At 49.4% G+C, this 11,248-nt stretch overlaps 1 long non-coding RNA gene across 5 annotated transcripts in view; it reads right to left on the reverse strand.

Annotated features, from left to right (window-relative positions):
* LOC147022559 (uncharacterized) overlaps window positions 1–6,721 on the reverse strand; it is a 202,283-nt gene extending 195,562 nt beyond the window's left edge. For all 5 annotated transcript variants that reach the window (XR_015059788.1, XR_015059786.1, XR_015059787.1 and 2 more), the window contains exon 1: window positions 6,424–6,721. This is a non-coding gene — a long non-coding RNA (uncharacterized LOC147022559). The remainder of the gene's footprint in view (window positions 1–6,423) is intronic.
* Between the last annotated feature and the right edge of the window lie 4,527 nt (window positions 6,722–11,248).

Raw genomic sequence — 11,248 nt, forward strand, 5'->3', positions numbered from 1 at the left:
ATGCAGGAACTGGAAGCGATAAGAGTATGAGTAAGAGTTTTTCCTCGCATACTATAGTCAAGATTTTTTGCCAACCAATGTTTTATTTGACAGCTGTGTTTCTTTTTTACTGATTGTGTAGGTTCTACCTCTAGCGGTTTTTGGTTCTATGGAAAGAAGTATATCAGAAATGTCTAAAATGCAGTGATCTTCAATATCAGGAAAAAGGAACTATTTGCGGGCCCGTTTGGATGAAGAAAATTCACTTTCACTTCATGAGTGTCCTGAAAGGCTTCCATGATGCAGGCAAGCCACCATTTTCCATCATAGTGCACTGTGACATAACCTGAGAGTTTCCCGTTTAAAGTTGGTGTAGATTTTGAAATAGCTGACTCGATACGGTGTTCCTCGCTAAGGCTGAATTCACGTACTTGAAGAGCAGTTTCAGAAATAGGGATGAAAGCATGAAGTTTTTGAGTTCCAGCTATGGTTTTGGCCGTTTTTAACCTTTCTTCCAGATTTCGTTCTTCCTAGTCATACGCCTCTTGGATCCTGTAACCAAACTTCATTTCATTCAAACCATTTTCAGCAAAGGCGAAAAGATCTTTTGGAGAAATAATTTGACTGTCGTGAGGTCTACGCAGGCTCTCACATGTTGTTTCTCGTTTGACTGTACCTCCCACGCCATCTGAAGGGCCCTTGCCATGACTTGTGGAAAAAAAATGCCATTCTGCATCAATACCATACTCTGATTTGTGACGACATAGGTTTATGAAGGCTTTGCAATTCTTATATTGGCCAGCGCAACCGTCTGAGAAATAGTAAAGTTTCTTTACATTTCCAAAGCTAGATTTCAAGTGTTCAATGAGCATTCGTTGGAAGAGGTGGACTGAGACAACGTCGTGAGTATTGCATTCTGATATAATCGTGAACGAATCGTGGTTTACTTTGCCATCGTCCGATTTGAAATAGTAAACCCAGGGGTGAATTGTCGCTTGAGAGCATTTCCAATGGAATCCTTGGGCCACATCCTGTACGACAAACGAATACTTCTCTGAGAAGTCTCCAACAATGACAAATTCTCCTTCACCGATTTCGTCTTTCTTATTTTTCAGAAACTGAGATTTGGCCTTGGCAATGAAGTCGTGTCTCACTAATTTCACCGCGCGTTCACAGAATTGATTAATGAATTCTTCCAAAGGCAGGACCATGGAGCTCAGTTCAGATCTGTCGGTGGATGTCCATCGTTTAAACTGAATTTCATCAATATCCTCTCGTTCATAAGCACTCACTCAGTAGCTCGGTTTTGAAATCTTCAATTGATGGGCAACTTTCACAAGTTGTGAAATAACATGCCGTTTGTGCTGGGCTACAAACTATGCGTGCTATCACATGATGATAGCTAGGAAGTTCGGCTATCTGTGGCATTTTGGAACCAAACATTTTGATGTATCGTATACACACATACACTGTGTCTACCGCCTGAACCGGCCAGGACACACTCCGAGGGACGGAGCATGGCGAACGTCGCAAATCCAACTTTCAAGCCAGGGTTCTTCTCTTTTAATTTCTGAAACAGTTCCTTGAGATTGTTTAGTACCAGGCGCTTTTGAATTTTGGCTTTTCCATGTTCATTCCTGACCACCACACAGTCTATTTTTCCCGGCATTATTCGGCTGACTTCATCACTTCAGTAACGGCGGATTTCACTTCGTAAGGAAATATTTTACCCTGTTTGGGATTTGGAGACGATCGATAGCATACCATTTTCTTTCTCTAAATTTTTGGCTTGCACAGCCATTCTTTGGAAGCAACTGAATTCACTCATCATCCCTCTGATGCTCATATTCCTAGCAAATATTGTCAGTATACGTATTTGCTCTGAACAGCTCGAAACAACGTATTTTTCTTTCAGGCTTTTGATCACCTCTGGCATGCAGTTTTCATCACATTTTGACGCTGTATTTTGTGTTTTCTCCGCAGTGCTTGGTCCAGCAACTAGTTCCAATTTCTTTCGCACAGAATCTTCCACTTTACTTTGCTTTTCAGGAACGTACCCTGGGTTCCTTTCCGCCTTTCGTTTGTCGAATGGGCTTTCGCCTTTCATCGATAACGACTGGTTTAATATGTCAACTTCTGCTTCTCGCTCAAAAACCTCCTCGTCCTCATCTGTCGAAATAGATTCTGCAATGCCTTTGATAGTACGTACCGTCTGATGATAATTTCGAACTGGTCGAAGATGATTCTTCAATACGCTCTGGTGACAACTGAGAAAGTTTTTTTCTGCACGAAGTACAAAGTCTGTCATCTTTTTTCACCTTTGAAGAAAATTTCATCAACATATCATTTGACACATTGCGAAGATCTTTTCGTTGTTTCGTTTTATGGCAGCTGAACGGATCGCAACAGTATTTTCGGAACTCCTTTTGATCTTCAGTCGCCAAGCTTACTGCAAAATATGCAAAAACTGAGATTAGTCCATTTATAAGTTAATTCGATGATTGTTATACAAAAAATTTACACTTAAAAATCAATAGACACAATAGGCAGAATAATTTTTCGCAAATGATGCAATGTATATTGTTGTGGATTTCCACCCGTCTGGCGTGCGGCCGACCACCTTTAGCTCAATTGTGGCCGCGCGCGCCCACCGAACGAGCAATCAGTCGCATCTTTCGGATCAATGCCGAAACCCAGCTACGGGTGTTGTTAACCACACCATAAACCAGCCAACCCTTCTGTCCACGCGCTACAGGGTCGATCGCCAAATTGTCGATGTACCTAATTATTCGCGCAGACAGAAATGCCGGGAGTTTACACCTCAACGGAGCCTGCACGAAAACGAGCCGCTTTAAGCAGCTCGTTCCGTTTGAGATTGCCGAGCGGTTTTAAATCGCCAAGCCCCATCGGACCAGATGTACATTTTATCGGCTTATAATCAGCCAGCTAATTATTCCGAACCAGTCAGTCAATGGAGGAAGGGACGCAACGAGCAGGTGACATTCAAAAATGGGGAACATTTATTTGCACACGTAAGCAATGCAATGAATGGGGGTAGGGGACAAGACACGAGTACAAACCTACAGCCGATATCTATTTATTACGTACATGCACTCAATCAGTTCTACTTGGTAGACAAGGCAGCACAGACTCATGCAAAAACCCCAGAAAAGAAAGAAAGAACCGGGCTCGTAAGCCTTTAATGTTCCTCGGAGCTGGGATGACCGAAGGAGCTCCGCGAGGCCGGGCAGGTTACCTTGTCGCCCTTGAGGCGACTCGATGGGTCTTTTGGTTGGCGACCCTCCGTATGTCTCTGTTCACCGGGCGGTGTCACCAAACGAGTTAGTTGCTTAAGCGGCTCGAGCAGCTTGGCGGGCAGCCCTCCTCGGTCGCTTGGCCTTCCCCACGGCCTGGTCAATCAGGCCTGGCCAACGATGCCTGAGAGGAGCAAATGGGCCTTGCTCTTTTATAGTTGATGCTCTTTAAGAGCCCGCTCACTCCTCAGGGTCGCTCGACCGGCTCGGGGCCCGATCGCTCGGACCGTTACGTAGCTTGCTGGCGACTTCTCCCGTCTCCAACTCAACTGCCAGCTTCTCCCGACCCAACTGCCGGCTTCTCCCGTCTCCACTGCTGACTCCAACGGCCCAGCCCAACTCTTCTCTCAACTCCACTTGACTGCCTCCACCGACCAACAACGCTCTTGGCGTTGAAACACGCCTTTTTATAGCCCGGAGGGAGGGGTCGCTCTGGGCTTCATCGCCCCAAATCAGCGCCCTCCCTCCTTTCACCTTTGAACCTTCACCCCCAGCTGGCTCCGCCCCTTTCGCCGTCAGACGTGGCCGTGGTTGAGATCACTTTCACAACGCGGCCGTGTTTGAGATCACTTTGCCGCTGTCGAGGATACCATCGTGTTTGTTTGTGGAGATATTGTTTGTTGGGGATGTTGTTGGTGAAAAGATGGCGGTGTTGTGGAGAAGGTGGTGAGGAGATGTTGGCGGTTGTGGAGAAGGTGGTGAGGAGATGATTGTTTAAAATAAAGATAGAAAAGAATAATACTACCTCAAGATTCACAGCCCGGCACACGAATAATTCCCGTTATACATCGGTGGGGAAATCTAACCTGGACACACACTTATCGACATAACTGATCTTCAGGGAACCTGAATGGTGTTCTGTGAATTTCCACAACTGTAACAATATACCTGTAACAATATAAGAATTAACAGTATATACAACTGTATATACAACTTATACAATATAAGTATATACAACTGTAACAATATAAGAATTTCCACAACTGTAACAATGAAGCCGGTAGGCGGCGATGGGTCGCCGAGCATGGAAACTAATATAAAGAGCAAAATGGATATCATATAGCGGATAGGGAATCACCTTAAGATTATGCATATCAAATCTCATCCAGTTCCATACTGATAATTACTCGGTATCCATTTGAATGAAAAGTACTGAAAATGCGGTTTGAAATCGGAAATCCCCAAAATTCGAGGGGATGCTGTGGGTGAACAAAGATCTAAATCGAAAATCTGGCTCGATAGTTTGTGCACAATGTATTCCAGATGATTAGTGTGAATTTTCATGACCATCCGACCATAACCCTAGGAGGAGTAGCATTTGGCGCGAAGGCACCTCCAGCTCTTGCATATTATCGATTTTTGCACTAATTGACCTTTGACCCCTGACCTAAGCAAAATCGATCAATATGTCCTGAGGCAAAGTTGTAGTACTCATTGAGTACCATGAACCTGCAAAGTTTCATTCATATCGATGCACTCACCTGGTCGCTCGGGAGCCTTCCATTTTTGCGCATACCCTAATTGTAAGGGGCGCTGCGGGTAAAGTATTCCATGCATCACAAAAACCGGAATATATTTGATAGAGCATCACCTGTAGATCATTCGTGCCAAATTTCATAACCCTACGTGGGATAATGGCTTTCGGAATTGATTTCGCGTGAACGGTACGGATTTTGAAGGTTTTTCGGTTGTTGCTAAGGAACCAAAGCGCCTCTAACAACCATCACAATTTCCAAAGCACTAGGTCATAAGATGTACCTACCACCTGAGTTGGTCAAAATCCGCCCACGTTTACTACCAATTATGCTGATGACAAACGAACAAACATCCAAACAAACAGAGAATAACTGACAATAAGGGTCACCTGTTTCGGCGACCCAATATATAATAATCCAGAGATGATGATTGTCAATTTCAGACATAAAGTCACCTGCCAGCAGGTGACGTCATTGGAACGATGATGCCAAACGTCGAATCAAGAATTGGTGATATGTGGACCCCGAACAATAAAACCATCATCACACTTGAACCCATTGAGATTCCATTTTAATTTATGCTGAGGTGTTGGAGTATATGAAGGGGTATTCTCACACGAAAAAAAAAATAATAATAATCGGGATCATCGGTTTGGCTGGGGGGCGGGGGCCCAAGATCAAAGGGCACCCCAAACTATAACTTTATGAATTACTGTTTCGGAGTGATTGTACTTGACGAGATTCGAAAGATCTCGCTTTTACGAGCATTTTGATACCAAGATCATCCAAATCGGACCACTACAACCTGTGATATGGCCACTGGAAGATTATGGGTCAACCGGGTCACCCAAAATGGGGGGAGGGGCCTAAAATGTGCCCCGATGGGCCCCCAGGTCGGAAAATTGACACATAATGTTTTACCGTGGATACAAACACTTGCACAAAAAAAAAAGTGAAATCTGAGACGATGTGTCAAAATTTCGATGAAAAATGTGTACACTTGACATGGAACGCCCCGTCTGTCTTATCGATGTTCCATTGAGAGCACGGGCACTTTTACCGAAACGGACAAACAAGCAGCTTGGAGAGCGCTCGCCAAGTGGCTTAAGCACTCAAGCGAGCACGCCAATGAAAAAGTTGATAAGAAACGGCTCGTTTGACACGCGATTAGCAACATTAAACATACACCTCCCAGAGCTAACGTCTCCCGGTGTTTATAATTAATCATTGCAATGAACCCAGCGATTCGTAGCGATGATGAACCAAACATTTGATAACATGAGTGAGGAAAGTGAAGAAAAAAAATAACACTTCATCGTTCAGAAATCGTTGCGACCTGTTTCAAGTCAAGGCATGTTTGAGTAGGCCAAAAAAACCATGGCGACTTCAGACCCGAGTGCGGCGGTTATGTCAATATCCCTCAGAGGTCACGAGACTCGTCTTGGTTTCAAAAATGGCGTCTTTAATTCACGAAAAAAAACTGAACAGGAAAAGATACAGCCGTTCAGTACATTCCGCAACTCATGTGGCACAACGAACTTGCTCCATACTTTACACAAGATCTATTACGATACATTTTACGGGCACACAACACAACATAACAATTTCCCTCAGTTACTTCAACAGGCTCAACAATAGATTGAGATTCAACTTACCTCGATCCGAGGGTTTGGGTATTAAAGAGAATACATCGAAAATGGAGCTGATCAGTTCCTTTCACCGTCTCAGTTCCTTTCACCGTCGCAGTTACTTTCACCGTCGCAGTTACTTTCACCGTCGCAGTTCCTTTCAGCGTCGCGGGCAAAACGTATTGGCGGGAAGGATGCGAAAGCCCCGCCTGTGCTGTGTCACGTGATTGGGTTTTCGTATATCATGCCTCGCCCGCTAGGGGTGGTAAGACTGTGCTTCTGGTCGCGCAATAAAGCGGAGTAGATGGTGGCCCGCGTGCTTCTTGCGTCCCACCGCGCCTCGTACACACTAGTTAGCTGACGAGGATGGGATAAATACGGACGTATGCCCGTTTTCGACGGGGACGACTTCGAATTGTTTTCGGAGCAATTGGAATGCTATTTCCACGCGAACGATGTGGTCGACGGGCGCAAGCAGAAGTTGATCTTGCTCGCTTCGCTTTCGCCGGAGCATTATCGGCTGCTGGGTGATTTAGTGGCACCGTACAGGCCCCGGGATGACGGGCTGGCGTTTCGGGACATTGTGGAGAAAATGAACACACACATGGCGGTTGAGCAGACTCGCGGGGATGTTCGAGCCATCACCGGCCACGCGGGGTCGCGAGCACCCCGGGACGCGCGCACGACCTTCGATGCGGGCCGGACGTCGCCGCGCGGCCACGCGTGCGGTGGGGTGACCCCGCGGACGTGCTTGGGATGTGGAGGTCGACACCTGCGCCGTGCATGCCCGTATAAAGGCAACGTGTGTTTGAATTGTCACAAGGTGGGTCATTTGGCGCGTGTGTGCCATGGGGCGTCGGCCACCGTTAAAGTCGTGGACGGCGATGTGCGACGCGACTCGGGGCGGAACCAGCGGCCACCGACGACGGCGCGCCCGATGACGGTGGAAGTCGAAGTGAACGAAACGCCGATCACGTTCCAGGTCGATACGGGAGCAGCGGTGTCGCTCATCGGCGAACAGACCGCGCGTAGACTCAACGGCTTGAAGCTTATCAGGTCAAACCTCGCGCTGTTCACGTACACCCGCGAGAAGATAACGCCAGTCGGGATGGCAGACGTGTCTGTGCGGTACCAAGGCCAGGTCGCCACGCTTCGGGTGTACGTCGTACGGGGGAGGGGCCGTCTCTCCTCGGCCGAGATTGGATGACCCGCATCAGGCTAGACTGGGCCGCAGTTCACCTTGTGCAACCCGTGCCGAGCCAGTGGGAGGATCAGTTGGAGGAGATTCTTCAAAGACATCAAGGGTTGTTTAGAGACGACCTTGGAAAACTCAAGGGCATGGAGGCGAAACTCTTCTTGAAGGAGGGGGTGGTTCCTCGGTTTTGTAAACCGCGTCCGGTGCCGTATGCCCTGCGGGACAAGGTCAAGGGTGAACTGGATAGGCTGGAGGCCTGTGGAGTGATCGAACGGGCCACCGGATTGGGCCACCCCGGTTGTCACAGTGCTGAAACGGAATGGGGACGTCCGATTGTGCGGGGACTTCAAATCCACGGTTAACCCGGGGCTCAGCGTGGAGCAATATCCATTGCCGTCAATCGATGAGATATATGCGCGATTGGCGGGGAGTCAATACTTCACGAAGCTAGACCTGCGTGATGCATATTTTCACCTGCCGATGGATCCCGGGAGTAGCGAGCTTTTAACAATCAACACGTGTCAAGGACTCTATCGATATACCCGACTCTGTTTTGGGATTGCTTCGGCCCCAGCTTTGTGGCAGAAAGCTATGGATCAGGTTTGCATTGGCCTGCCCGCTCAGACCTACCTGGACGATGTACTCATTGCGGGGAAAACGGCGGACGAGCATCTGGCGAACATTGCCCGAGTGCTGACGAAGCTAGAAGCGTGCGGCCTGCGCTTAAACAGGGACAAGTGCGCGTTCTTCAAGCAGCACTTGGAATACCTCGGGCACATCATCACGCCGGAGGGGCTGTTGAAAGGTCCTCGGAAGGTGGAGGCGATTCAGCGCATGCCACCGCCTCGCGACAAGACGCAGCTGCTCTCGTTCATTGGCATGGCTCAGTATTACCAAAGGTTCGTGCGCGGGCTCAGCTCACAACTTGCGCCGTTGACGCGGTTGCTCAAGAAGGACGAGCGCTGGGTTTGGGGGCCTGCACACCAGGCGTCGTTCGACCGCGTCAAGCGGCTGCTCACCGAGGATACGGTCCTCGTGTACTACGAGCCTGCGCGTCCGCTCCTATTGGCATGCGACAGCTCTGCATATGGCATCGGGGCAGTGCTCTCCCACAGGATGGACGATGGTTCCGAGCGGCCTGTTTGTTTTGCATCCCGGACCCTGTCCACAGCAGAGCGCGGATATGCCCAGATTGAGCGTGAGGCTCTCAGCCTCGTCTGGGGTGTGCGGAGGTTTCATCAATATCTGCTGGGGGGGCATTTCACTTTACAGACGGATCACAAACCGCTTCAATTCATCCTGAGACCCGAACGCGGGGTGCCGGTGGTAGCAGCCGCGCGAATACAGCGGTGGTGTCTGTTTCTGGGTGCTTACGATTATGATATTCAGTTCCGAAGCACCGAGAAGCATGCTAACTGCGACGGGCTCTCACGCTTGCCGTGTGCGGAGGGTCCAGCTGCGTCTGAGTTGGGCGACCGGGTCGATGTGTTCGCGCTGGACCAGGTCCAAAGCGGGCTGGTCACGGCCAGGCAGGTCGCGGTGGAGTCGGCTCGTGATCCGGTGCTTGCCCGTGTCGTTCAGGCGATTTCTACGGGGAATTGGAGCGATCTGCCTTCGACACCGGCATTTCAACCTTTCACGTCACGCGCAGCAGAGCTGTCGTTGGTCCAACGGTGCATAATGTGGGGAATGAGGACCGTGATTCCACCGAGGTTCAGGCAGCGGTGTTTGGAAGAACTGCATGTCAGTCACCTGGGCATCGTGAAGACCAAGAGTCTTGCTCGTAGCCTGTTGTGGTGGCCGGGGTTGGACAAAGACATTGAGCAGTTGGTTAAGCGTTGCGCCACGTGCCAGACGGATGCTGATAACCCGCGTCGAGCTTCGGGTCTCTGGCCTGTGCCAGACCGAGCTTGGCAGAGGGTCCATGTAGATTTTGCGGGACCGGTTAATGGCAAGATGTTTTTGATTGTGATTGATGCATTCTCTAAATGGCCGGAGGTTGTAGTCATGCAGCATACTTCAGCAAACATTACAGTAGAGAAGCTGCGGACGATCTTTGCTAATAAAGGGTTGCCGGAGATCCTGGTCTCTGATAATGGTCCGCAGTTCATCGCGGGTGTATTTGATGAGTTTATGCGCCAGAATGGTATTCGACATCTAAGGTCCGCGCCGTATCATCCTGAGACGAATGGCCAAGTTGAGTCGTTTGTCAAGATGTTGAAGCGGGCTTTGCGCAGGGGGGTGTTGCACCTGTGCAGACGGTGGTCGATGTCTTTTTGCTCCATTACAGGAACGCAGTTCATCCTGTCACGGGTGATTCGCCTGTCATTCGTCTCTATGGACGGGCTTTGCGGTCCAGGCTGGATTTGCTGCGACCTGGAGGGTCGGGGAGTGGGGCAGTGTCGCGTCCGACGCGGCTGCGCAGCTTCGAGGTAGGGCAGCGGGTGATGGTACGCGATTATTTCCACGGTTCCAAATGGGTGCCGGCGGTGGTCTCTGGGGTGCTGGGGCCGGCGAATTGCATGGTGCGGAATGATGGTGGGGATGTGTGGAAGCGGCACGTGGACCAGATGCATGATCGCTGTTCAGCGTCACCCCCCCCCCACACCTCCCCGAGCCGAACGTTGCGGGGCCCCCACCGGTAGTCTCGCCGGCACCTGACGTTGTATCGCCGGGGCTGGCTGGGCCGGCACCGAGGGGGTCTTCGCCTGATGCCGTCCTACCCGGGGACGTCGAGCAGGCTGGGCAGTCGGGGGTAGCTGGTGTTGCGGAAAGTGCGAGTCCGGCGAGGGTGTCACCTCGACCGAGCCGGGAGGCATCTGAGCCTGGACTGTCTGGTGGCGCTGCACGTCCGAGGCGGGTCAGGGTGCGGCCGCGGTACTTGGAGAATTATGAGTGTTGATGGGTTTCCGATGGTCATGTTGTGATTATCCGTTCGTTATGTGACGGGTCATTTTACGGGGGGAGGAGTGTGCTGTGTCACGTGATTGGGTTTTCGTATATCATGCCTCGCCCGCTAGGGGTGGTAAGACTGTGCTTCTGGTCGCGCAATAAAGCGGAGTAGATGGTGGCCCGCGTGCTTCTTGCGTCCCACCGCACCTCGTACACACTACCGCCCACCCGCGACGGGAAGTCGTCATAAAACGTCATAAACAACAGCTCCACCCAGCGACGTGACCGAGCGCGCACACACACGTTAAGACCCAGAGAGAAGAGGTGACCGAGGATCGCCTGATGAAGGAAATAATTAAATAAGGCCGTTAATAATTATATTATGTTCAAACGTGGTGTTTTAATTATCCCCCAAACACCCAATTTTCACTCGAATAAAAGCACATCAGTCTTGAAATCCAAATCATGAGATTTCCCCTAAGATTTTGAAGAATGGGAAAACTTTTTGTTATTTGATACCAATTTAGATAATGGCCTTGACATGAACTTAAATGTGTCAAGGAAATCTAATATGAGTTATGAGAGATGTGAAGATTGTTTTTGTAAATGACATGTATTTCTGCTCCGTGTTAGGAATGATGGCTGAAATGTATCCCCGAGTTTTACTCAATTCCTTCATAAATATATGTCATATTGAGCGTTGTTTTGAAGAAAGACTGTAATGAAAGAGGGAAGTTTAAAATTGAGATTACGACTTTGATGAGC

Source organism: Eptatretus burgeri, chromosome 7, assembly GCF_056783735.1.
Source record: "Eptatretus burgeri isolate ZD-2024b chromosome 7, Ebu_testis_v1, whole genome shotgun sequence".
NCBI lineage: Eukaryota > Metazoa > Chordata > Myxini > Myxiniformes > Myxinidae > Eptatretus > Eptatretus burgeri.